At 45.0% G+C, this 27,286-nt stretch overlaps 1 protein-coding gene across 4 annotated transcripts in view; it reads left to right on the top strand.

Moving 5' to 3' along the window:
• Positions 1-27,286, top strand: part of ST3GAL3 (ST3 beta-galactoside alpha-2,3-sialyltransferase 3) — a 369,376-nt gene that overhangs the window by 39,440 nt on the left and 302,650 nt on the right. The window contains exon 1 of one of the 4 annotated variants that reach the window (XM_084637381.1): positions 17,464-17,562. The exons of the other annotated variants lie outside the window; for them this stretch is intronic. The gene's annotated coding sequence lies outside the window, so the exon portion shown is untranslated. Of the gene's footprint in view, positions 1-17,463; positions 17,563-27,286 lie in introns of those variants that run through there. 4 annotated transcript variants of the gene reach the window in all.

Genomic DNA, 27,286 nt, shown 5'->3' with positions numbered 1-27,286 from the left:
ACTTGTATATTGTTCGTTAAAAATAACAGCATGTTACATAGATAAGAATTCAAAAGTTGGAAAATGTTCAAGTTAGATTTGCACATACTGCTTTAGCTTTGTCTGCTTTGTGTACATGCATTCAAAGTAGTCTCTAATCACATGATCACATTTTTCTAATACAATATAATAAACTTTTTGTAGAGCTTTAGGCCCAAACTTCTATAGTTTACCATGTACGTCAGACAAATGTCATTTACGTGTGAGATGATCCATACAAAGTTGTGTGACAAATAACTTCTGAGGGCATTCTGCGCCAAAAAGTTAAAAATTCTGTACACAATATTTTAAAATTCTGCAAGCTTTATTTGTTAATAAATACATGCAGAGGCTCCAGCACGGCAGTGGAGAGCACAGGCCACTGGTTGTACGAAGGTGGGAGATCACCCTGCAGCCTCCCCACCCCCGGGACACAGACTCAGTGGTGAGGCTGTGCCTGATCCTGACACAGCACAAGACCTGGGCCTGTCCCAGAAACACCCTGGGACCTTGCCCCTCTGCGCCAGATGCGGGGCAGGCAGGCTTAACCAGGCAGGATCCAAGTGTGAGCTGAGAGGATTCAGTGTGGGACAGTCTGGGTGCAGACAGCTCAGTGGGGGGTCTAGGTGTGGGGGGGTCTGGATGCACAGAGGCTTGTGGGGAGGGGGTGGGGGGGTTCCAGCTGCAGGGGCGATAGGACTCTTTAGGGGCTTCCAGGTGAAAGTAGTTGGGGCTCCGCAGAGGGGTCTGGATGTGGGGATATCAGCAGGAGGTGCTGGGGGAGTGGGGCTTGGTGGGTTGGGGGTCTGGGTGCAGCTAGTTGGGGGGTCAGTAGTGTGGATGTGGGGGCTCAAGAAAGTGCAGGGGTGGGGCTTGTCAGGGTGGGGGTTTGAGTGCAGGGAGCTCAGTAGGGGGTAGTCTTGCTGCAGGGAGGGGGATCCAGAGGCAGAGGTTGAGGTTCAGTGGGGTGGGGTTTGGGAATGGAGAGCTAGGGGGTTCTGGCTGTATGGGATGAGGCTTGGTGGGGGTGTCTGTGAATGGGAGGTCCAGATGCACGGGTGTTGGGTGGATGGGGGAGCAGCTCCCCATACAGTCACCCCTCCCCGGAGTAATGGGGGCAGGAAGCTGGGGAGGAGTGATGGGGGCAGGAAGCTGGGGAGGATGCTGAACTTCCTGCAGCAGGGGAAGGTTTCTGGGGGTGGGTCTGACACAGCCTAGCCACTCCTTGGAGGGGAAGAGGAAATTCCATCCTCCCCTGCCTCCAGCCCAGCTGGGACTAGCAGCTGATCCTGACTCAGGGTAGGAGCCGCTGGCTGGGGTGTCCCCAACCCTGCAGTGATTTACCTCTCTGTCAGCTATTCTGGGTGCCTGAAACCATGTACCTGCGCAGCTAGGGAGTGGCGTGTGACTGCTCTTGCAGCTTCCCTTCGCTTCCCTGCCAGAAGGTCATTTCCCTGTGGGGAACCAAAGAAATGTGTGGGGGACATGAATTCTGTGCACATGCAGTGGTGCAGAATTCCCCCAGGCGTAACAAATATATACTATGTGTGTTGCAGTATTTGAGAAATAGTATGTTTTCATGCAATTAAAGACTGTCTATTAAAACACACACAGAAAGAGGAGGAGGTAAGTTGATGTTTCCTAACTTGAGCGCTTAACTCCTCTAATTTTTCAAAATAGCTTTGTGCAACATCCTTGTTTTAAAAAATAGAAAAAATATTGTCTTGCTCCTTGATTAACTAAACTCCTCTACCGTATGCTGTGCCACTCGTCTCACATGGCGGTGCTTCAGAGGAATGAGTTGAAATCTTTGGATGGAAGGTGCTAGAGAAACCCAAGCTGCTGCTATTTGTATTTATTTGTTACTCCTCTTGTCTTCTCATACAGCCCTATGGAGGCAAAAATTTCCTGTTAGCACTTAGCAGAAAGTATTGCTTATGAGAGTTGCACCACAGCTATGAGTGAGGATGATGGCTTACCAACACATCTTCTATGAGAGGAACAACAGGAAGCAATGGTTGTAAGCATGCAAAAATCCAGGCTACCTGAGGAGATAATGCACCAGTCAGGGAACAATGCTTGCAGTGAATATAGCTGGTAATAAGGAACCTGACGTTGATAAAAATTTCAGTTTCAATAACTTTAAGAGCCACTTTCATTGACTATCTGTGAGTTTGAAACCTGTCTAGAAGGCTAAAAACTCCAGTCTCTGATGGATTAATTACTGTTTTTTTGTGTAGTGTTTTCAAGTATAGTTCGTTCTTTTACATCGTACCACTTTAATTGTTGTTGTACCTTTTCAAGGAGGGAGTTGTCCCCATAGCTACCTTTCTTCACCCTTTGTTCCCTCCAAGGGGCTAAACTAATCCCTGTTAAAGTTTTCTTAAAAGATTCATTAGAAAAAATCTTCAAGTATGTGATGGAACTGAGTGGAACCTGGGACAGTTTGAGGCTTGCTAACGTTAAATCTTTCAGTAGCTTAGCTAACAGAGCTAGACAAAAACAATATGAATCTTTGCTCAGCTGTCAACTTTGTTGCTTGTGATGTGAAATCAGTGGCTACACTGGCAGTGGGATGTGAAGAGCTGTTGATATTTATGAGGAAAGTGTTGTTTGCTGACAGCCATGTACCTCCTTAGGAACTCTAGATTCTGCCTTTTACGATATCCTGAGAACTATTACTACTTTCAGTACTGTGCTGTTTTCTTTCCTTCCTGTTTCAGTTTCTTATCTTTATATAAACAATGATTTTGAAAATGGCATGTGTTTTGTAAAACACATATATAACACTACTTGCATTTCTGTTTGAGGACTTTTATTTTCCCTCTTTGGCTTGGTGACTTTGTCCTCTGTCTGACTATTTTTTTGTTTAGAGATTTGTATTTCTACGAAGCCAGTGTAAAACTGCTGGGCCTATAGTGGTGGAAAAAATCCGACTTAGATTCTGGAGTTTGAAAAGTAGTAATACAAAGTGGCTTCGTGAAGTGTTTGCAATGATTGCAACATACCACTGGAGGGCAATAGATCTGTTTTTCTGCTCCTGTGCTTGATCCTACTTGAGTATCGTTATTCTTTCATCCTGCGGCAGTGCAACATTAAATGTGATTGTTAGATACTTTGTTGCATATTGATCAAAGCTCTGCCGTATTATATATATATATATATATATATATAAAAGAGCATAGCATACGTCTCTTTTTTTCATTACAGTTCCAAAGCTATGAATCCTTAAAAAGTATGTGCTGCTCTTTGGGTACATGTAAAATATATATATTTTTGCCGAAACGTCATTTACGTTCTCTGCAGATCATTTCCTGTCATTCCTAAGAGTACAAAATTTTATCATGTTACTTTTCCTCAGTGATTCATTTAGTATGATTAATGGTAAGATTTTGTCATGGATATTTTTAGTAAAAGTCCAGGACAGGTCCCAGTTTCTGTGAATTTTTCTTTGTTGCCCATGACCTGTCTGTGACCTTCATTAAAAATATCCATGATAAAATGAGAAGGGGTTGGGCAGCTGTGGGGTGGCAGGGCACTCCGGGGCCCCCACAACTCATGGGGGCTCAGCTGCGGGGGTTACCCTGTCCTGCCGCAGCCTCTGGGGAGTTGCGGGGTACCCCCGCTGCCCATGGCTGTTCGGAGCTTGGGGGCCCGCTGCCTCAGGCGGGGTGGGGGGTACCTCACAGCTCACTGCTGCTGTGGGAAGTGGTGGGACCCTGCAGCTTCTAGCCACCGGGGCTGAAGTCACAGAGGTCTTTGGAAGTTATGGATTCCATGACTTCTGCGACCTCCATGACAAAATTGTAGCCTTAAATATGATATCTCAGGAATTCATGTCAGGGACTTTTGACAAGGTTGCTCTCCTTGCAGGGGGTTGAATTCACCAGTGAGTTGAGGACTAGTACAAAGTCTATACAATGTTTAAATTCTACAGGATCCTGGTCTCGATCAGTGCAGGGGATGGATGGGGTTTAGTGCACGAGGCAGCTGTTTAATATTTTGCTTTATCTTCATAAGTCAGTATGTGTCCCCATGCCTCATTTACTTCACAGCACACAAAGCTTGCATTGAATTAGGAATTTTTAAAATTTCCTCCTGGGCTTTTTAATTGCATTCATCACTCTAGTCCTAGAAACATTAATAAAATTATCTTCACAACATCTAGTGAGGTGGGAAAATATCATAGAAGATTAGGGTTCGAAGAGACCTCAGGAGGTCATCTAGTCCAACCCCCTGCTCAAAGTAGGACTAACCCCAACTAAATCATCCCAGCCAGGGCTTTGTCGAGCAGGGCCTTAAAAACCTCTTAAGGATGGAGATTCCACCTCCTCCTTAGGGAACCCATTCCAGTGCTTCACCACCCTCCTAGTGAAATAGTGTTTCCTAATATCCAACTTAGACCTCCCCCACTGCAACTTGAGACCATTACTCCTCGTTCTGTCATCTGCCACCACTGAGAACAGCCCTGCTCCAACCTCTTTAGAACCCCCTTTCAGGTAGTTGAAGGCTGCGATCAAATCCCCCCTCACTCTTCTCTTCTGCAGACTAAATAAACCCAGTTCCCTCAGCCTCTCCTCGTAAGTCATGTGCCCAGCCCCCTAATAATTTTCATTGCCCTCTGCTGGACTCTCTCCAATTTGTCCACATCCTTTCTGTATGGGGAACCCAAAACTGAATGCAGTACTCCAGATGTGGCCTCACCACTGCTGAATAGAGGGGAATAATCACTTCCCTCGATCTGCTGGCAATGCCCCTACTAATGCAGCCCAATATGCCGTTAGCCTTCTTGGCAACAAGGACACACTGTTGGCTCATATCCAGCTTCTCGTCCACTGAAATCCCTGGGTTTACTCTGGTTTACATAGAGAACTGCAGGCACAGAAGGTTTAAGGCCAAAATTTGCAAAATTGTCTGCTAATTTTGGTTGACTTAATGATTAGGTGCCCCACTTGAGACGTCTGGGATCTGATTCCCTCCTCTCCCCCCCCCCCCCCCAAAAGCCACTGAGCAGTCACAAATCCCATTGACTTTGATTGGCGTGATTGGTGCACTCAGCACTTTTGAAGATCATATCCTACAGGTTTGTATTTGGGAACCCAGAAAATGAGGATGGTCTAGCTAGTGGCCACCTCTGAAAATATTTTGGTGACTTGCCCAACATCCTATTAAAAAGTCCATTCCAAGCTCTGGATGCCATTGACACTTTTTTTCTAAATTATACAAAGTGTGAAATAAATAAACTGCAGTTTCCACGGTATGCATCCGATGAAGTGAGCTGTAGCTCACGAAAGCTCATGCTCAAATAAATTGGTTAGTCTCTAAGGTGCCACAAGTACTCCTTTTCTTTTTGTGAATACAGACTAACACGGCTGTTACTCTGAAACCTTAAATTACTCTGTATCTCCAGACCCAGGCAGAATTCATACAAGGGTACTGAAAGCAACTAAAGACCAAAGAATCAGAGAATTATAGAAATGTAGGGCTGAAAGGGCTCTCGGAGTCAAGTCCAGCCTCCTGCGCTGAGGCAGGACCAGGTAATCCTAGACCATCCCTGGCAGGTGTTTGTTCAACCTGTTCTTAAAACATCTAATGATGGGTATAAAACAACTTTCCTTGGAAGCCTATTCCAGAGTTTAACTACCCTTATAGTTAGAAAGCTTTTCCTAATATCTAACCTTAATCTTCCTTGCTGCAGATTAGCTCTATTACTCCTTGTCCTACCTTCAGTGAACATGGAGAATAACTGATCACTATGATCTGTATAACAGATCTTTAACATATTTGAAGACTGTTATCAGGTCCCCTCTCAGTCATCTTTTCTGAAGAGTAAGATGCCCAGTTTTTTAACCTTTCCTCATAGGTCAGATTTGCTAAACCTTTTATCACTTTTTTTGCTCTCTTCTGGACTCTCCAGTTTGTCTGCATCTTTCCTAAAGTGTAGTGTCCAGAACTGGACACTTTATTCTAGCGGAGGCCACACTGGTGCCGAGTAGACTGGGACAGTTACCTCCTGTGTCTTGCGTACAACACTCCTGTTAATATACTCCAGAATGATGATAGCTTTTTTCGCAGCTGCATGATTTGGTTGACTCTCATTCGGTGTGTGATCCCAAGAACCTTTTCTGGAGTACTATCACCTAGCCAGTTACTCCCCATTGTAGAGTTGTGCGTTTGAAGTTTCCTTCATAAGTGTAGTACTTTGCTCTTGTCTTTATTGAATTTCGTCTTGTTGAATTCAGACCAATTCTTCAATTTTGTCAAGGTAATTTTTAATTCTAATCCTGTCCTTCAAAGAGCTTGCAATCCCTCCTATTTTGATGTCATCAGTAAACTTTATAGCATATTATCCGCTCCCAAATCCAAGTTATTAATTAAAATATTGAATAGTACCAGACCCAGGACTGACCCTTGGGGGACCCTCCCTGTTTCATAGAATCATAGAATATCAGGGTTGGAAGGGACCTCAGGAGGTCATCTAGTCCAACCCCCTGCTCAAAGCAGGACCAATTCCCAGTTAAATCATCCCAGCCAGGGCTTTGTCAAGCCTGACCTTAAAAAACTTCTAAGGAAGGAGATTCTAGCACCTCCCTAGGTAACACATTCCAGTGTTTTTTTCCTACCCTCCTAGTGAAAAAGTTTTTCCTGATATCCAACCTAAATCTCCCCCACTGCAACTTGAGACCATTACTCCTTGTCCTGTCATCCACTACCACTGAGAATAGTCTAGATCCATCCTCTTTGGAACCACCTCTCAGGTAGTTGAAAGCAGCTATCAAATCCCCCCTCATTCTTCTCTTCTGTAGACTAAACAATCCCAGTTCCCTCAGCCTCTCCTCATAAGTCCTGTGTTCCGACCCCTAATCATTTTTGTTGCCCTCTGCTGGACTCTCTCCAATTTTTCCACATCCTTGTTGTAGTGTGGGGCCCAAAACTGGACACAGTACTCCAGATGAGGCCTCACCAATGTCGACTAGAGGGGAATGATCACGTCCCTCAATCTGCTCGCTATGCCCCTACTTATACATCCCAAAATGCCATTGGCCTTCTTGGCAACAAGGGCACACTGCTGACTCATGTTTGACAGTGAACGATTGATAACTGCCCTTTTTAAAAATGTTGAACTATAGTGCCAACTACTATGTTAATGTATCATTATAAAAACACCTTCTGCCCTGGATGACTGCTAACTTCCTAGCCATTTTTAAAAAGAAGCAAGGGTGACTGCGTTCGGGGGTGGGTAGGAAAGTCTATTACAAAGTGCTTAGATGAACATCGGATGATTATAAATCAGCACAGATACTTCAAACTTTTAAGGTTCTTTGGAAAACTTAAAGGACGCTGGGGAATGTAGTTTAGACTTTTCAGAAGCTTTTGGTAAAAAGACTAGATGAAACTAAAAGGCCACAAATATAAAACTGATAAGAAATACTAGTTCACATAATGCACAATTAGCCTGTGGAATTCTCTGCCAAAATAGATGATTGAGTTCAAGAGTTTAGCAAGTTTCAAAAAAAGGAGGGGAGAACATCAAGAATTATTATAGTAAGAATTTAAAAATGAAGAGCTCTGGAAGGGATGTAAACCTTCCTGCTTCAGGGCATAAGCCAAGTTCGAACTGTGCACATGCCTTGGGTCTGTTTGCTGGATGGAAGAGCTAAAACAAGCTCAATTTAATGCTGCTGCTAATGAGCCATTAGGTGCCACTTATTGAGCCAAAGTGGGTGAGGTAATAGATTTTATTGGACCAACTTCGGCAAGGAATTTAGCAGTGACAATCTGAGTTAGTTTCCCAGACCTGAGGAAGAGCTCTTTGTACTCTCGAAATCATGTCTCTCACAACAGAAGTTGGTCCAATAAAAGATATTACCCACCTTCTCTCTCTCTGATATCCTGGGAACGACACGGCTACAACAACACTGCATACTTATTGAGATGGTCTGTCCTCCTCCACATGAGTTTGTGCCCTAATCTTGCAACACAGTCTGTTAATGACTGGCATAGGATGTCATTATGGCAGAATGGAGGAAATCTGGGTCAATTTACATTCGGTTTGTTTTTTTGTGAACATCATGTTATATTTTCAACCTACCTTTTCAGTGTAGTCTTATTTGTGGTTTTGAGCATTCATTCTGTAGCAAGAACTTAACAAATGCAAAGATTCTCACCTGGTCTACACTGGGAATCTACATTGGCATAGCTGTGTCTTTGCCATTTAATCACCAGAAACGGAAGAATACATTGGAGAGAGTGCAGGCAGGAGGGACCTTGCCTCCCCTGAGGAGGGTGACCAAATCCAAGGACTCACAGCAGTCCTGAAGACACTGCAGAAAGGAGCAGAGTGGGTCTTGTGGGACTTGTAGACCCTGAACCTCTGAGCCATGATTCTCTAGAGAGCTCAAACTAGTGGAACTGTTTGGAAGAAGAGAGCTATTGCATCCTCTTATGCAATCAGATGGCAAGAACCATGCAGGGATGGTGGATGGGAGGGAGAGAATGCAAATGGCAATTGTCATTTGAGATACATTTCACTAATCCTTATTAGGTACTTTCATTTTTGCACCAGTGGAAAAACTGGATTGGCATGGGAACCTTTCGTTTCATTTGAACATATTCCATTATTGCCACCGGCTGTTAGTGTTGGGCACAGCTGGGTTGTGATTGCATGTATGGAGGAAATGGGAATGTTGGACACAGATCAACTCTTCACCAGAGTTGCTGTAAAATTATATTTGCAAGCTATTTCCCAAGCAAGAGGCTGTTAATAGTGCATTCCTCTCAAATCCAAGAAGTATAGTGACCTTGCTGAGGATATTTTCCCTTGTGAACATGTACCCAAAGATCATTTCTGCTTTTTCTCTGCTGAGGGATGTTGTGCATAGTTGTGGAGAGTAGGTTGGGTTCCCCTCTCTCCCCCAGTGGTTGAACACCCACAACTTCAGTGAACCTAAAGGAAAGCTGTGGGTGCTCAGCACCTCTGAAAATCAGGCTGTACTTTGAAATTAAAAAGTCTAAGATGTGGCAGGCAGGTGGGGTCTGCACCCACAATACATCAAGTTCTATATTTATTTGTCCTGAGTGCCAATCCATGGTAGCTGACAAGCTACTTCCAAAAGTAGAGAAACTTTACATTCATTGCGTTGTCTGTTCACGCACATTCTGTCCCTTTGCTGAATCTCTTCATTCACTGTACATCTGCCCTATCTTCTTCATCCCACACAGTGTGCCATGGAGAGGGTCATGGCAGGGTGACAGTTCCACATAATATTGAATCTTGTTGGACCTTGAAGTCCATCATCTTGCATTTCTGAACTTTTTCCAAAGAGCTAGTGTGGCAGTCCCACAACTTTCTAATGAGTATTTTGAGGCATTGTGTGTATTCATCTTTTCTAATGAAGTCCCTTTAAATAGTTTTTAAAGTGTTTGTGTTTGTAAAAATGTATGTAATACAAAATGAGTTTTTCTGTTCCCCTGATGGCTATAAAGGTCTTTTCAACAGCAGAAAAAGAAACTGACTAAGGTCCTGATCCTGCACTTGAATCCATTCAGCCAGAAGAGTTCATTTGTGTGGATCCAATTGTGGGACTGGACTCTTACTTACAGTCAAATGCACAGATAACAAATTGAGAATATTTTGTTACTAACTTTTTTCAGTGTTGGTAATCTTGGTTTTTGCGTAATGTGCATCACCATTGTATCTGAGGATTTACCTCCTCAAGAGTGACTTTTCCAACCCTCATGAAGTTTTAGCTTGGACACGGCACATAAAAAGGAGAGCAAGATCTTGGAGAAGATACCTTTGTGAATTTCCTTTTGTCTGACTAGTCTCACTTGCGACATTAGGGGGCACTGTTGCTACAAGCTGCTAATATGGTGCACTCACTACTGATGGAGAAATGAGCAGGGTGGATTTTTGTAGTCCTGTCTCTGTGTTGGTTTTTGGAGCTGTGTAATTGACTGTTACACGTTTTTCTTTCAAGTGTCACCATCCATGCTTCTGTCCCGTCCTCTGGCTTTGCTATGTGGTTGTACAGTTTCACGTTCAGCATTTAAGTAGACAGGGTATGGCTGAATTGTTCCAGATGCTCACTGGTTCTTCCAGATCTCTCACTGGGCTGTCTAGTATGTCCTGCAGCCTTTTTGCGTTTTAGCAGGCTTTTGGAACTTGAATGATGCCAGAGTTGTCTAGTTATCTTTTGCATTCTCTGTCTTGCAACTAATAGAGCCGGATCTAAGTGTTGTTTCTAGTTTGTTCAAATCAGGCACCTTTAAAGTTCAAGGACGCATTAACACAGGAGTACATACATACCGTTACAAGTTATCAGAAAGTGTTGACTTGTCCACCAGCAAAGCCCATCAGTAGGAAGGAGCCTGTCTGGAGAAGGAGGGTCAAAACTGATGTCCAGTAGGGAGGGAGAGATGACATTTTTCTTCTCCTTTCCTCCCCCTCTCTTACCTTCTGCTGCTCCAGCACATAACAGATCCCCAGCCAGAACAGCAGTGAAACTGATGCAATTCTATAAGCTTCCTGTGTTCAGTTTGCTATTTACTTTGAGCACAGCAGCAGCAAAGTGAAATTTACTGTAAGAAGGTCTGTTTCACTTTTATGCCTCTGGGAGCTCTTTGCTTAAAGCTTCCCAACATGGGGATTTTTCTAGCATAATTTTTCTGGTATAATATAACTCCTTATGGGGCTATTCTTATTCTGGAACAGGTGTGTCTACATGAGGAGTTACACTGGTATAACTATGTGGTAAAATTCCCCATGTAGATAAGCTCTGAGGAAATTTGCCCAGGGACCACTGGCAGTCGGAGAGTAAGCTGGTGTTGGTTTTTTTTCCCCACATACTCTTTGGGCTTTCAGGGAAGAAAGCTCAAATCTGAAAGGGAAAATCAGGTCCGCATCGTCTTTTACTGGGAAAGTGAAATTTGCACCAAAATTTCAGTGTTCTGAAAATGCTTTTACTCCATGGCTAGTTTGGAAGGTCTCACCTTGTGCTGTAGAAAATTGTTTAAAATTACGCCGGTTCCAAAAAGAGGTGCTGCAAGGTTATGGTTATGGAAGGATGTGGGCTCTCTTCTGGGTAAGGGGTCTATTCCTGCCGAGAGATCTCTCTTCATCCTGCGTTCGTGTCAGTACCCTAATGATAACATCACATTTTTCATTTTGTAAACTTTCCTATTGTGTCTGGAAGCATTCACTGTGGGTAATGCAACCACTGATGACTGATCAGACTCCCCGGTGAATACCAGCAAGGAAACAGTCTTCCCCAGGCCCAGCCAGGACTCGTCTCCTGGATTCCAACTGTGCTTTCCTATCCTCTGGACCCCCACCCTATGGCACAATGTATTAGAAAGATCTCAGATGAGATTACCCTACCAGATGCCAGAGGTATCCTTTTGCTATATTTAGTCAGTATCTGGGACCAGATCCTCTAGGGTAGGATCACACATCTTCCCAGAGCTGGCACACATACTTGGGGTGTTCCTCTCTGACCACTAAAGCCTTTGGCCGCATGGGCCAAGTGCAATAGATATCAGTGGTGGATAAGCATGATGGAAAATCCACATAACCCTGTCCCCCTGACTATGTGTGGGGTATTAAGAATTCCAAAAACTCAGCCAAACTTAAAAATGAAAGCCCGTGTGGTCTGACTGTGTTAACCGCACAAAGCAGCTGTCTCCATTACATTACTAGCTCTGCCATCAGCAGCACTTGAGCTTCAGCCCACACCCCAGATGGGCCAACTAGCCTGAGTTTAAAGCACCACTCACCTCAAGCTACAGGGTTTGTGTGTGTTCATGGGACTTGGGTTAGTGGTAACACTCGAGTTATGTCTTAGCGAACGACATTGCAATGAAGACAAGCCCAGAAACTAATTAAACCCCTTTGCAAGAGACTGCACTTTCTTTTCCCTGTTCATAACCTATGCTCATGGGTAGATCTGTTCCTAATATCTGCCAGTCTCATAATATGGTTAGTGCCAGCCCTGACACTACTGATCTCTGATCATGCAGCTGTCTTCCTGGATTTGCAATTTACCCTCATTCATAGATTCCATGGCCAGAAGGGACCCTTATGATCATCTAGTCTGACTTCCTGTATACAGGCCATAGAACTTCCCATCTGATTATCTACCACGACTCCCAAATCTTTTTCAGAGTTACTGCTTCTCAAGATAGTCCCTCGTCTAGTAAGTATGGCCTACATTCTTTGTTTCTAGATGTATATGTTTACATTTAGCCATATTAAAAGGCATATTGTTTGCTTGCACCCAGTCTACCAAGCAATCCAGATTGCTTTCTATCAGTGACCTGTCCTCTTCACGGTTTTCTACTTCCCCAAAGTTTGTGTCATCTGCAGACTTTATCAGTGATGGTTTTATGTTTTCTTCCAAGTCATTAATAAAAATGCTAAATAGGGTAAGGCCAAGAATTGATCCCTGCATGACCCCACTAGAAATGCACCCACTTGGTGATGATTCTATGTTTACAACTACCTTTTGAGACCTATCAGTTATCCAGTTTTTAATCCATTTAACGTGTTCCATGTTAACTTTATATCTATCTACTTTTTAAATCAAAAACTTGTATGGTAGCAAGTCAAACACCTGACAGAAGTCTAAGGCCATGTCTACACCACAGAGTTAAATCTACTTAAGCTATGTCAGTGATCATAAACTGCTATAATTACGTCACTTGTGCATGTTCACATAACGCAGCTTGTGTTGGCAGAGCATGTCCACTGTAGGTTCTCTAACACCGACAAGGAGAGCAATCAGACATTTTAATCCAGCCCTCAAGCTCCCACTGGGGAGCAGGGTCCAGGGCTTGCCCTGCTCCAGCTGGGGAGCGGGGTTGGGGGCTTGCCCTGCTCTGCACGTGTTGTGGTGCTGCATAGCTCCCGGAAGCAGTGGCATGTCCCCGCTCCATCTCCTACACATAGGAGCAGCCAGGGGGCTCTGCGCACTGCCCTTGCCCCAAGCACCAGCTCCACAGCTCCCATTGGCCAGGAACCGTGACCAATGGGAGCTCCAGGGGTGGCGCCTGCGGACAGGGCAGCATGCAGAGCTGCCTGGCTGTGCTTCCGCTTTGGAGCCAGAGCGGGGACATGCCGCTGCTTCTGGGAGCTGCGTGAGGTAAGCGCTGCCCGGAGCCTGCACCCCTGATCCCCTCCTGCTCCCCAACCTGCTGACCCAGCCCTGATCCCCCTCCTGCCCTCTAAACCCCTTGATCCCACCCTGGAGCACCCTCCTGCACCCCCTAGCCCGACCCCAGAGCCCACACCCCCAGCCAGATCCCTCACCTACCCCCATACCCAACACCTTGCCCAGCCTGAAGTCCCCTCCCACAGCCCAAATGCCTCATTTTTTGGCCCTACCCCAGAGCCCGCACCCCCAGCCGGAGCTCTCACCCGCTCCTGTGCCCAACCCCCAGTTCCGTGAGCATCCATGGCCCGCCATACAGTTGCCATACCCAGACGTGGCCCTCTGGCCAAAAAGTTTGCCCACCCCTGACTTAGCATGGAACTGAAGTGAAAATTCTTTCTGGAGAGCAGTGAAGCCACAGCTTCCTCCCAGGTCACTGAGTGGGTGTCCACTGAAAGCCTTCCTATGTGGCAGAATCAGCTTGTGTGTATCCATGGGGAAAACCCCTGGTCCTCGTATTCGAGGAAGTGACTGCACAGCTAGACCAGAATATGTATATTATCTTACTCTTTCCCCTCCCTCTTCCTCAAGAATCCAGAAGCTGTTCAACACCCACTCCATGGGAAATAGGCTTTACACAGTGTGGGCAAAGTTTACATTATTCCACCTATGCCAGGCATACAACCCAGTAACCTCCTGGAAATATAGTTTTGTCAGTAGACTTCTCCCACAACCTTTCTGAAACATTTGTGCCTTCTCTCTTTTCTCCGTTACCTCTACATGTTTAATGAGGCCCTAAAAGGTGGTGGTGTCTGTCTCCCTAGTGACAGAGGATATGGAAAAAGCTAATATACTCAATGCTTTTTTTGCCTCTGTCTTCACGAACAAGGTCAGCTCCCAGACTGCTGCGTTGGGCATCACAACATGGGGAATAGATGGCCAGCCCTCTGTGGAGATAGAGGTGGTTAGGGACTATTTAGAAAAGCTGGACGTGCACAAGTCCATGGGGCCGGACGAGTTGCATCCGAGAGTGCTAAAGGAATTGGCGGCTGTGATTGCAGAGCCATTAGCCATTATCTTTGAAAACTCGTGGCGAGCGGGGGAAGTCCCGGATGACTGGAAAAAGGCTAATGTAGTGCCAATCTTTAAAAAAGGGAAGAAGGAGGATCCTGGGAACTACAGGCCAGTCAGCCTCACCTCAGTCCCGAAAAAATCATGGAGCAGGTCCTCAAAGAATCAATCCTGAAGCACTTACATGAGAGGAAAGTGATCAGGAACAATCAGCATGGATTCACCAAGGGAAGGTCATGCCTGACTAATCTAATCGCCTTCTATGATGAGATTACTGGTTCTGTGGATGAAGGGAAAGCAGTGGATGTATTGTTTCTTGACTTTAGCAAAGCTTTTGACACGGTCTCCCACAGTATTCTTGTCAGCAAGTTAAAGAAGTATGGGCTGGATGAATGCACTATAAGGTGGGTAGAAAGTTGGCTAGATTGTCAGGCTCAACGGGTAGTGATCAATGGCTCCATGTCTAGCTGGCAGCCGGTGTCAAGTGGAGTGCCCCAGGGGTCGGTCCTGGGGCCGGTTTTGTTCAATATCTTCATTAATGATCTGGAGGATGGTGTGGATTGCACTCTCAGCAAATTTGCGGATGATACTTAAGTGGAAGGAGTGGTAGATACGCTGGAGGGCAGGGATAGGATACAGAGGGACCTAGACAAATTGGAGGATTGGGCCAAAAGAAATCTGATGAGGTTCAATAAGGATAAGTCATGCACTTAGGACGGAAGAACCCAATGCACAGCTACAGACTAGGGACCGAATGGCTAGGCAGCAGTTCTGCAGAAAAGGACCTAGGGGTGACAGTAGACGAGAAGCTGGATATGAGTCAGCAGTGTGCCCTTGTTGCCAAGAAGGCCAATGGCATTTTGGGATGTATAAGTAGAGGCATAGCAAGCAGATCGAGGGACGTGATCGTCCCCCTCTATTCGACATTGGTGAGGCCTCATGTGGAGTACTGTGTCCAGTTTTGGGCCCCACACTACAACAAGGATGTGGAAAAATTGGAGAGAGTCCAGCAGAGGGCAACAAAAATGATTAGGGGTCGGAACACAGGACTTATGAGGAGAGGCTGAGGGAACTGGGATTGTTTAGTCTACGGAAGAGAAGAATGAGGGGGGATTTGATAGCTGCTTTCAACTACCTGAGAGGTGGTTCCAGAGAGGATGGTTCTAGACTATTGTCAATGGTAGAAGAGACAGGACAAGGAGTAATGGTCTCAAGTTGCAGTGGGGGAGGTTTAGGTTGGATATTAGGAAAAACGTTTTCACTAAGAGGGTGGTGAAACACTGGAATGCGTTACCTAGGGAGGTGGTAGAATCTCCTTCCTTAGAAGTTTTTAAGTCAGGCTTGACAAAGCCCTGGCTGGGATGATTTAATTGGGGATTGGTCCTGCTTTGAGCAGGGGGTTGGACTAGATGACCTCCTGCGGTCCCTTCCAACCCTGATATTCTATGATTCCCTCCCCCTCATGAACCATCCTTATTTAATTATAGCTGGAGCCTGACAAAAGCACGTCAGTGTGCCTGTTACCATCCAAGTGATCAACACAGTGGTAAGATATTGGCAAAATATGTGCAAAATGACTGGAGAAAGTTCTTGCTGTTATCCACCACAGTTGAGTTAGCTCATTAAATGTAGCTGTGGGTTTTGTAACACAACAAATAATAAATCTAATTCCATTTCTCAAGATGCTGAATAACTGAAGTTATTGGTAGGTGTGTGCTTGGATGCAGTGAAGGCTTTAGTGTGGATTAAGGTTGCCTCTCTTTCACTACGCACGGTTTTAAACTTGGCCCCAAATCCTTCTCCTGGATCACTTTTTTCTACACAGAGACCATGGCCTCTCTGTTAGGCATTGTGTGTAGAATTGATTCCTGTCTGTTATATTTGTTGTCACTAAGTTATTGGATTTTATCTGGGGGAACTGATGGATCTTCTTCTTTTTTCAAGTTGTGTTTTGAAAGATTGTCAAGGTGTCCAGGTTTGGATGATAGGTGCAATTTTATAGTTTTTTAAAAATCCAAATAAATAAGACTTTAAACTATTTGGAAACGTGATGTTTTATTCCTTGAATGTGTGATCAGTGGTCCATTGTTATGCACTATAAACTTCTATATCAAGCTTCCACTTTTACTAATCATCCTATGGCATAAGTGCCAACTTCGGGTGGTACGGGGCTGGAGCACCCATGGGGAAAAAAAAGTGGGTGCCCAGCACCCACCAGCGGGCCCCACCGATCAGCTCTCCCCCTCTCCCCCCGTGTCTCCCGCGTGCTGCTGATCAGCTGATCTGCAGCAGGCAGGAGGTGCTGGGAGGGAGGGGAAGAGCCGGAGTGAAGGAGGGGGCGTGAAGAGGTGGGGCAGGGGCCAGAGCCTACGGTAAGGGAGGGAGTGGGAGCAGGGCCTGGGGCAGAGCGGGGGTCGAGCACCCTCAGGGAAATAAGAAAGTCTGAGCCTATGCACTGTGGGCTAGCCGCCGCCTCCTCCTCACTGTACGCCTTTTCTTCCCTGCTTCCCAGGCTATTGGTCGTTTTTCCCCTGGGGAGCTGCATTCCTTCCTTTCACCGTATAATTGTATATCTGCATGAAATCAATAAAAACTTACTATCAAAAATGGAGAGGCTATGGGCTTGCCACAGACTGGGAAGTGGCCATTTTCCAGTCTGGACTGGGTGACAGGTCTGCCTGCAGCAAGTCTTTGTTAGCTGGCTAGCCAGGGGTGGTTGCAGTGGGTAGGGGAGGGGAGGCAGCTGCTTCTCCATAATAAGGTTAATAAAACAGCTATTGCCATTTATGAGGAGCTCTGCTAGTGGAATAATCCAAAAATGTGAAACTGTAAAGTTTGTTAATCTCAGTGAGTCTATGAAATCCTGGCTGGTGGTAGCAGGTGCCTAGAAACACTAATAAGAAATTAGGTTCTGTCACAGAATATTACCGAATGCTTTTCTTCCTGAAAATACTCTGGGTTTTCTTTGCGGAAATGAGTACATTTCAAATTGGAAGTTACTCGTGGCAACTCTCAGTTTCTGAAGTTCCAACTCATGGTGAAATTGAGCTGGCAGTTTCTTATATGTCTAGCCTGAAGCCATTCAACATTCTAAAGATGTTCATGTTGAAACTGCTGTTCTTCTGCGAGTGATGGTCCCTGTTGTATTCCACTGTAGGTTACACATGTGCACCATGCTCCTGGAGCTGGAGAATTTGAAAGCAGTGGAAGTTGATCCTTATGTGTGCCCTGGCTCACCTCATGCCTACAATCTACAATCCCTGAGGGGTAAAGGGTGGGTGGACCGACCACGTTTCCTGTTCCTTCTCACCGCTGCATAGTTCAGGTTGGAACCTTTCGTGTCCGCAGCTTCGGCTTTGTTCTACAAAATAATCCTATAGGTTTTAATAGTTTTTACTGTTTAGCATTAGATTAGTCTAAAAAACCTAGGGAGATCTCCCCCTCAGTGCCCCATTTGAGTACTGGACTATGCCCAGGACTACAGGCTTCAAACTCTGTACTTCCTGCCCGTAATTCTTCTAGGTCAGTGACAACCACCAACTCTGCTTGTACTGCCTGGGGGAAGCTCACATCACGGCAAGGTGCAGTATCTGCCAATCGTTCCCCTGATGTACCAAAGAAGGGCGGGAACTTCGTCTCTTCGCCTCTTGGAGAAGGCCATGATGCTTCAGTTGGACCCAGTCTGGGGAGCCCCCACTCCTGCCCCATACATCAGCCTGACTCAGCAAGGCATGCAGCTCCTGCTGCAAAGTCTGACTCTGGTTTTGGAGCGTCTACTCCCTACAGATCCCATGGCGGGGTCTTGTTGGGAAGCTAGAAAGCACTCTCACAAGCACGAGACTAAGTCTTCCTTTAAGTCCACTTCAAAGAAGTTTGACTCAGCTGTAAGCAAGCCCACCAGCTTGGCCCATGAGGACTTGGACGTACTAAGTCCCAGAGGCATGACAAGAAAGCCCATAAGCATTGGGCTCCATTGGTTTTGTTCTCCCCAGCTCCTCCCAAAACCTGGGATCTGTTATCTCTAATGCTACAATTTAGTCAGGGGTATTTTTCGCATAAGTCACGGACAGGTCACGGGCAACAAACAAAAATTCACAGCCCATGACTTGTCCATGACTTATACTATAAATACCCCTGCCTAAACCTGGGGTGGAGGGGGTGGGGTGCTACAGGATGGGTTGTCTGTGGGGCTGCTGCTGGGAGGACGCCTGAGTGCCTCCCACCTGGGGACCGCTGCTGGGGGCTGCTGACAGCGCCTGCTCTGGCTGCCCCAAGGACCGCTGCTTGGGTGGTGCCTGGGGCTGATCCAGCAGCAGCTGGTGCGGCTGGCTGCGGGGTTGCCCGAGTGGCTGGCTGCGGGGTTGCTCCAGCAGCAGCAGGTATGGCTGGCCCCAGAGCCACACTGGCCACTGCAGAAGTCTCAGACATCGGGGAAAGTCACGGAATTAATGACTTCCATGACCCCCAGGACAGACACAGAGCCCTACTCATCACCGACGAAGTCTGATCAAGTTTGGATACCACCATCCTTGCCGGCTCTGATGTCTCGAACAAATAGATCTCCTCTTGCACTGTGGCGATCTGAATCTGTTGCCACCCCACAGAACATTTTCGCTTTTCCAGATCCAGAATCCCCATCTCTATTGAGTCCCTCCGTTTCCAGGGAGATATCCTCTCCGAGAGAAGAAACTGCTGGAAGGATTTTATCACCCATCCCATACACAGAATACATCTTCCCTCCAACAGCAGCACTGGAACCAGAATGAGCCTTCTTCTCAGTGGGAGATTCTGAGCCATCTGATAAACCATTGTCTTCCCCAGCGAAGCAGTGAATTCTATGTCCCCTACCCCCAATCCTCCCTGATATCTTCCAGGACCTTCCAGGACCTTCTCCGTAGAGTTGCTGGAAACCTTCAGATTCCTCTCAAGGAGATCCAAGACTCCTAGCACAAACTCTAAGACAGTCTTCATGCTTTTGGAGCCAACAGAATAGGTCTTCCTGTTAATGAAGTCATACTGGAGCCAGCTAGGATAGTTTTTGGCACACCCGTATCACCTGCACTCCTACCCCAGAAGGGGTGGAGAAGCATTATTACATGCCAGCCAAGGGTGTTGATTTTTTTGGTTTTGCACCGCGCTTCCAATTCTCTGGTTGCCCGTGCGGCTTCTGAAGGGGATAGATGGTAACATCCCCAGTCTACTTCTGCTGATAAAGAGGGTAAATGCCTGGATCTGCTGGGAAGAAAGCTCTTGTCTTATCCAGCCTCCAGTTCGGGCTAGCCAATTACCTGGCAGAACTCGTTTTGAAGCTCTGGTAGATGAAGGCAAACTGATAGCCAGGACCTCCCTCCAATCTGCAATCAATGCCGCTGATACCTCCTCTAGAGCTATGCTACTACCATCGTCATGAGCAGGGAGTCCTGGCTCCATGTGTCGGGGGTCCCTAGGGAGGTCTAGAATACCACCAAGGACCTCCCCTTAGATGAATCAACCAGAAGACTGATGAGTCCCTCCATACCATGAAGGATTCCAGTGTTACCCTCCACTCACTGGGGATATACACAGCTGCCCGTAAAAGGAAGTTTCACAACCCATAGGTCAAATCTGGACATATGGCTCAGCAGTTTTTCCATCAGAGGCCCTATGAACCACCATGTAAGAGACACAGGGTTCAAAGTCCTGCTTTCTTACACCCTCTGCAACAGGCTTGGCATCTCAGTCTCAGCCCCCGGCTCAATGTTATTTTTGACAGAAGCATGAGAGCTGTGAAACTCTAAGCCTAACCCCTTCCGAGCTCTACCCCTCTCTCAATTTGGGGAGTGTCTAGTACTCTTTCAGTACTTAGAGTTCTATAACAACAGACAGGTGCATGCTGAACATCATTCACTCTGGTAATATGGTAGAGTTTGCATCCCTACCTCCTCCCAAACCTCCCTTCCTGCCCCATTTGGGAACCACTCTCACAAGAGTATTTTCAAACAGAAGGTGATCTCCTTACTTCTATGAGGAGTGACTGAACACATTTCTCTTCAATGTCAAGGGAGAGGGTTTTATTCAACCTACTTTTTGATACCCAAAAAGAAGGGCGGTTGAAGACCAGTCCTTGACCTCCACCAACTCTACTGCTTCATTTGCAAACTCAGATTTTCCATGATCGTGTTGGCAGCGATAATTCCATCTTTAGAAAAGGGCATGTGGTTAAGGGCTCTCAATGTAAGGGACACCTACTTTCATGTAGACATTCATCTCTCCAACAGACGTTTTCTCAGATTGATGGTGGGCTCCAATCATCTTCAGTACAGAATATTCAAAACAGTGACCACCCCCAAAGTCTTTACCAATATATTCTTGGTAGTAGCAGCCCATGTCAGATGTTGTCTCATTGTCTTCCCATACATCAATGACTGGCTCCTTGTTGCCAAGTCCCCACAGAGAACCTGTGCATCAACTTCCATGATGCAACACCTTCTCTCTTCACTTAGCATAAACTCTGAAAAATCTGCTCTCAGCCCCACACAGTCTCTGGACTTAATTGGGGCAACCTTAAATTCTACCACCTCAAGATCAGACCTGCCAAAGGACAGGTTCCAGTTAATGAACAATATCGTAGCTTATGTCACAAGCAGCCATCGAGTACTGGTCAAGACATGTCTGTCGCTCCTAGTTCACATGGCCTCACACCCCTGTGTCACCCCGTTTGCCAGACTCCACCTTTGTTGCCTTCAAAGTTGGCTGTAGTCGGTATATTTCTCAAGCTGCCATTCCATGAACCTCATGGAAGTTCCCATTTCATGAGGAGTGACCATTTCAGCCAAGGTAGTGTCTTCTCTGTTGTTGTGGACAAACCCTCAACAGATGTGTGGGCATCCCCTTTCTCTCTTCCTCTTCAGACAGGACCATTGTTATGGGCACATCCCTATTAGGTTGGGGGGCCCACATGAACAGCCACACACCCCAAGGTTTCTGGACATCTTGTGAGTCCAAGATGCACGCCAACATCCTGGAGTTGCGAGCAGTCCAGAAAGCATGTGAGTCCTTTCTTCCATTCATTTGCACTCACCATTTCCTTATAATGCCAGACAATGTTATGACTGCCTTCTATATCAACAAGCAGGGAGAATCGAGACCTCCTCCCTGTGCGCAGAAGCATACAGCCTCTGGAACTTGCATATCAGCAATCAAATCACCCGATCAGCAGCCTACCTTCTGGGGAAGTGAAAGGTGCTTGCAGATTCCTTCGGCAGACACTTCACAGTCGACCACGAGTGGGAACTCCATGACTTGGTACTGCGCAATATTTTCACTCGATGAGGAACTAGAGATCTGTTTGCCTCTCAAGCAAACAGGAAATGCATCACGTATTTCTCTGAGGAGCCCTACATTGCCACTCCCAGGGCGATGCTCTGCCTGTTCCTTGGTTGGACCAATTCAACTATGTATCCCTTCTACTACCTCTCCTGCCACAAGTTCTACACAAAATCCAGCAGGACAGAGTGTGGGTCATCCTGATTGCCCCCTTCTGGCCCAGACAGTTCTGATTTCCCAACCTTCCTTGCATGTCATCCTGACCACCAATCATCCTCCCAATGTTCTGAGCTCCTGACCTAGAGGAATGGCAAGATCAAGTACCCTGATCCATGTCTGCTCTACCTCAGGGCTTTGTATTTGGATGGACATCGTCCTTGGAACATCCACAGCCATACGAGACCACCTCTCTAATAGAGCGGACACTACTAGAAAATGTTACTTTGCTAAATGAAAATGTTTCTATTCTTGGGCACACCCAAGAGGCATTCCCTCAGAGACTACAGATATTTCTCTCATCTTGGAATACAGCGTGTCTTTGAAGACGTCAGGTTTGTCCATCAGCTCCTTGCATGACCGTTTGGCAGCGATCAGCACATACCATCCATCTTCTTAGGGCTATTCAGTCTTCGCACATCCACTGACCTATAGATTCTGGAAAGGCCTAATCAGAACCTTCCCATCTATTCAGAAACCTATTTCTCAGTGGGACCTAAACTTTGTTCTCTCAGTACTCACAAGGACCCCCTTTGAGTCTTTAGCTACTTGCTCCATGCCCTTCCTTTCCATGAAGGTTGCTTTCCTTGTAGCTGTCACCTCAGCAGGAAGGGTTGGTGAACTTGGAGCAATGATGGCAGATCCTTCATATGCTATATTCTGTAACAATAAGGTTTCTTTGTGTCTACACCCCAAATTCACACCTACAGTAGTTTCAGAATTTCACCTTAACAAATCCATTCCTTTACCTGTGTTCTTCCCAAAACTGCACACTTCCACAGAGGAACAAAGACTCCATTCCCTCAACGTTCAGTAGGCCTACCTACAGAGAACAAAACCAATCAGGAAATCCCTGAGACTGTTGGTTGCTATAGCAGAAAGAGTCAGAGGGCATGCCAAATCCACTCAGAGAATCTCCAAATGTATCTCGGTCTGCATTCTACTCTTAGCAGTTTTGGAACCTCCCTACCCCCGGTAAAAGCTCATTGCACCAGAGCGCAAGCAAGATCTCTGGCATCTCTTCAGGAGATACCCTCCTGGACATCTGTAAAGCGGCCACATGGGGCTACGTTCACACATTTATGAGACATTATGTATTGGTGCAAGACTCTTCTGCTGATGGCTGCATTGGTAAAATGGTACTCCGCTCAACCCTACTGTCTACATCCTCACCCTCCTCCCTACTTAGGTACTGCTTGTCAATCGCCCACTTTGGAATACAATAGGGACCATCACTTGAAACAGAAGAGGAGGTTATTTACCTGTAACTGGAGGATGTGTGGTCCCTAACTGTATTCCACTGTCTGCTGCCTTCTCCTCTTCTTCGCATCTTATCTGATGTGTGATAGAGAAGGAACGGGAGAGGCAATCCATTTGCCCCGCCCTTTATCCCAATCAGTTGGAGGCATGAGATGAGCCAGGGAGCATCTGTGGACCAAAGGACACTGCATTCAAGTTCTCTGGCTCCAGGGGCATGGCACGCATGCGTAACCTACAGTGGCTACAGATCGGGACCTGGGGCACTGAGCCGGCGAGGATTAAGCAACTAGCAGGCAAAGTGACCCAAAACCAATTTTTAAGAACACATTAGAGAAGTATTGAAATGGCAAACAGGGCCAATTTGTATAGATCGTTATCAAAGCCATGTGAAGTAGACTATATTCTCTGAAATGTAAACTTGTATTATCAGTGAATTAGAAGCATATACTAATTGCATTTGTCTGTGTTTACCTATATCTGTTAAAAGTTTATCCGTGTGATCTAATTAGCTTGTAGATGATAAACTTCTGTTTCTGTCTGTTACTATATTATATTGATTCAGAGATCAAAAAGGAATATTAACATGTAGATGAAACTTGTGGGGTCACAATATCATTTTCTATATTTCTCTTTGAAATTTGTAGTAAGCTACTTATGAACTGTTTGGATGGTTAATTACTTTCTGTTAATGAATACAGCTAGTTACTGGTGTGTGCATAGGAAACAGAGATTCATTTCGAAGCAGCAATGTGTATATTACCTATTCTTCATTCAGGGAATGCTTGCTGTGATGTCTGCTGTCAAGCAGCTATCATAGCCTGCTGGAGAATTATAAAAGAGCTCTAGGGCCTGATCCTTTTTATCTCAGCTCTGCTTAAAGTTTTGTCAGGGGAAGTTCAAGCTGCAACACTGAGGTCTCCAGGTATGTCCTGGATTATCCCCGCTATTTCTCACGGAAGAATTTGAACAAACTCTGCACATGGACGGCAACTTTTAAAACTGATTCCAGAAGGACTTTTACAAATCAGCAACTTTGCCATCTGTCCAATGAAACTGACCTAAGAACTTTATTCATGTCTGTATGTATAATAATCTTTTAACTACAGTAACTTTTTTAAAGTAAATCTTAGATTAGTTATTAAGAATTGGCTGTAAGCATCCATATGGGTACAATCTGAAATATTCATTGGCATGGTGGGTAATGTGTCTGATCTCTTGGGGCTGGTAGAACTTTATAGTGAATAAAATTTAAAGTAATCCTCACTATATTAGATTTGGCTGTCTGGGTGGGAGCCAGAGGCTGGATTGCTTAAAGGGAACTGTATTTTTGGCTTCTTGGTAACGAGTAAGTTATTACAGAAGCTGTTTTGTGATTGGCTCAGTGAATCTAATTATAAGAATAAACCACCAATTTTGGGAATTGTCTGCCCCATTTTTTGCAGTTTGTCCTGATTGAACATTCTCAGTGTGGTCGCTGGAAGGGCCAGGGTCACAGGACTACACATGTCAAAGAGTCTCTAGTTACAGGAAAGAAACCTCCTCTTCTTAAGAAAACTGCTCCACAGTCTTGACATAAAACAGCCCAGTGATCCAGTTTGTAAGAAGGAAGAGATGTTGGGCACTCTTCTACTTCTCTGGCTGCCCAGGGCCGTGCCTTCCAGTGCTGTGACTGCTTTGAAGAACAGTGTGATGGACAATGCAAGTGTTCCTGGTCTGTGGCTGCACGATTTAGAGCATTGTGCACAGAAGTAATAGAGGACAGGGTGACAGATTTTGCTATTAAAGCTGAAACTTTCTATTACACACAATCAAGAGATGTTAAGTGAAGGAATGTGCCGGTGAAGTCTTGTGACCAAACAAATGGAGCAGAACCCGCAATTTTCATTCAAGCAAACTTTTTAATTTTGTTCTTTACCTTCCATATTATTCTCTCCACCTTTATACAGCTGCTATGTCTTATGACTGTGTGATGCAAAACCATGGGGAGGTTTGTGGGCCTCCCACGCAGGGTCATCCTAGTTGTATCACAAAATCTGGGGCCAGAACAGCAGGTGGAGCCTAGTCAAATTTCTCCTCCTCTTACCTGTGCACAGGTAATCAAGAACCTCTTCCTCACACCTTTCTCTGTGCACAAATAGGGGTGAACTCTGCAATGTTCAGAGCTTTAGCAGTGTTGCTTATGATCAGCCAGGGAGCGATAATACAGAATCTGACAAAACTAGCTTTTTTTTTTTGCCCTCATACAACCTGGGGGAGCAAAGCATGGCAGCTGTGCTGTGTGCCCAGCCCCTGCCAGCTCAGAAAACTACGCTGAGTGCTGATTTAAGAGGGCTCTGTTGGTTCATGAAACTTGCTTTAGTGAGGTGCGTAGAGTTGGTTCTAAGTCCACTGATCCTTGTTCAGATCAAGTATTTCTCTGTATGTAACTTTTTGGGTGCTCTGGGAGTTTATTTTTCTCACTGGATTATTTCTTTGCCAAGCGCTAATTTAAAGGGATTCATTATACTTTTAAGTTCAGTATGGTGAATGGAATGTTTTTTCTTTCAAAAGGTTCCAGCTATATTTGTCCAGGGACTGCATAGTTTCAAAATCTGCTTCTGCATTTACTGCTGCACTTTCCATAGTTTTCATTGTCCTGCAGCTTTCTGCATATAGAGATGACCAGCAACTTAGTGTACCTCAAAGCTGTTCTGATGAAGAAGGTTCTTTTTCTTCTGAGATCAAACCAAAAAAACCCCCATAACCTAGAAATGGGAATCTCGGCACATGACTGAGCAGCGCTACCATGGTCTTTCTCTGATTCTGAATTTGACAGCTTTCAGATCTGTCAGAAACCATGTGTGAGAAGATCAGTTTTTAACCTGCTAAGAGTTGTGCTGTTCACATTTACTCTTAAGTGACTTTGTTCTAGAACATCTTTACTCCTGGTATGTTAGAGTTGCATTTTAAAAAAAAATTTTTTTTTTTGGAGGAACACACATTTTGCATCTCTCTGTATTTAGGGGTTAGAAATAAATCATGTTTCTTTGGTGGCTAGTGATGTGCAGTGTGTTTCTTTATTGTAGAACACATTAAATCACAAATTTCACTGCAGTATGGAGCCAGTGAGCCTGTAGGAGATGAAAAGCCAGTAACCTCTTCAAATTCAAATTATGGTGTTGCTGCCATGCAAAGACAGCAATGGAAAACAGATCCACAGGCTGGATCTGTTAAATATCAACTTTCATTCAATAAATGTCCTGTTTTGGGTCTTAGTAATGAAGAAGAAAGAAGGGCATTGCCACTTTCTACAGCGGGTACCTGTAAAGTGCTCTTAGTCAGAAGATAATTTATCCCTCATATGCCTCTTTCCTTGTACCTTAATCCTACCTGTCATTTTTTTATGTTCTCAGTAGAACTGAGACAGAGGGGAAGTGTCATTGTAAAGCTGTCTGTGAGCTTGCTGACAATTCTTTTGGCAGCTGGGCCAGATGTTGTATGCTTTATGTTTTTGGGAGGCTTTGGACCACTGGCTTCATATCAGAAATAGTAGATCATTTTGAGAGAAACTCAAGAGCACATGTTCTGTGATGGAAGTATTTAGGTTTCAGGAGTACTGGTTACTCCTTTTGATGTAATAGAACTTCCTTAATGTTGGTTTTCTTGCAAATGTAGTTAAAACTGAGAGAAATGTCAGTATTTTAAGAGTTATATAGTTTACCCTAAAGGGAAAGGAAAGATGAAAGTGATCGAATCCTGTGTCAGTGTAAGGGCAAGGATTGGATAGTACAGATGCAGTGGACAGTAAAACAGGTTGAGGGCATGAAAACCCTTGTGGAGTTAATCTAATTTTCATTTAATTCCATATAGATAGAATCCTTTAATTAAAAAGGTGATTAATACATAACCTCATAAAGCTGTTTTGACAGTTTTGGATAAATAAGTGCAAAACATTATCACTCATATAATTCCCAGACAAAAAACGTGTTAAAATAGAATTAGCATTGAAAGTACCTGTCAGTAACTTAAGGTAAAAAACATTGCAACAAAACAAAACATTACATTTTGGATCATTACAAACCCAGGAAATTCAGACTTAAGATTACATTTAAAAGAAATCAAACATGTTGAAGTATGGAAATACACCAGTAAGGCACCCAAACAACCTTAACTCTGTCCTATAGCAACATCACACAATAACCATATGGTTTTGGCATTTTAGTGTTTGTGATTCCCACATTAGTTTTAAACTGATTTTTAAAGACAACTTTGAGTTTTTTTTCTATATA

This window comes from Lepidochelys olivacea (genome assembly GCF_965140295.1).
Source record: "Lepidochelys olivacea isolate rLepOli2 genome assembly, chromosome: 8".
NCBI classification, from domain to species: domain Eukaryota; kingdom Metazoa; phylum Chordata; order Testudines; family Cheloniidae; genus Lepidochelys; species Lepidochelys olivacea.
This window is presented reverse-complemented; position numbering and strand designations above follow the sequence as displayed.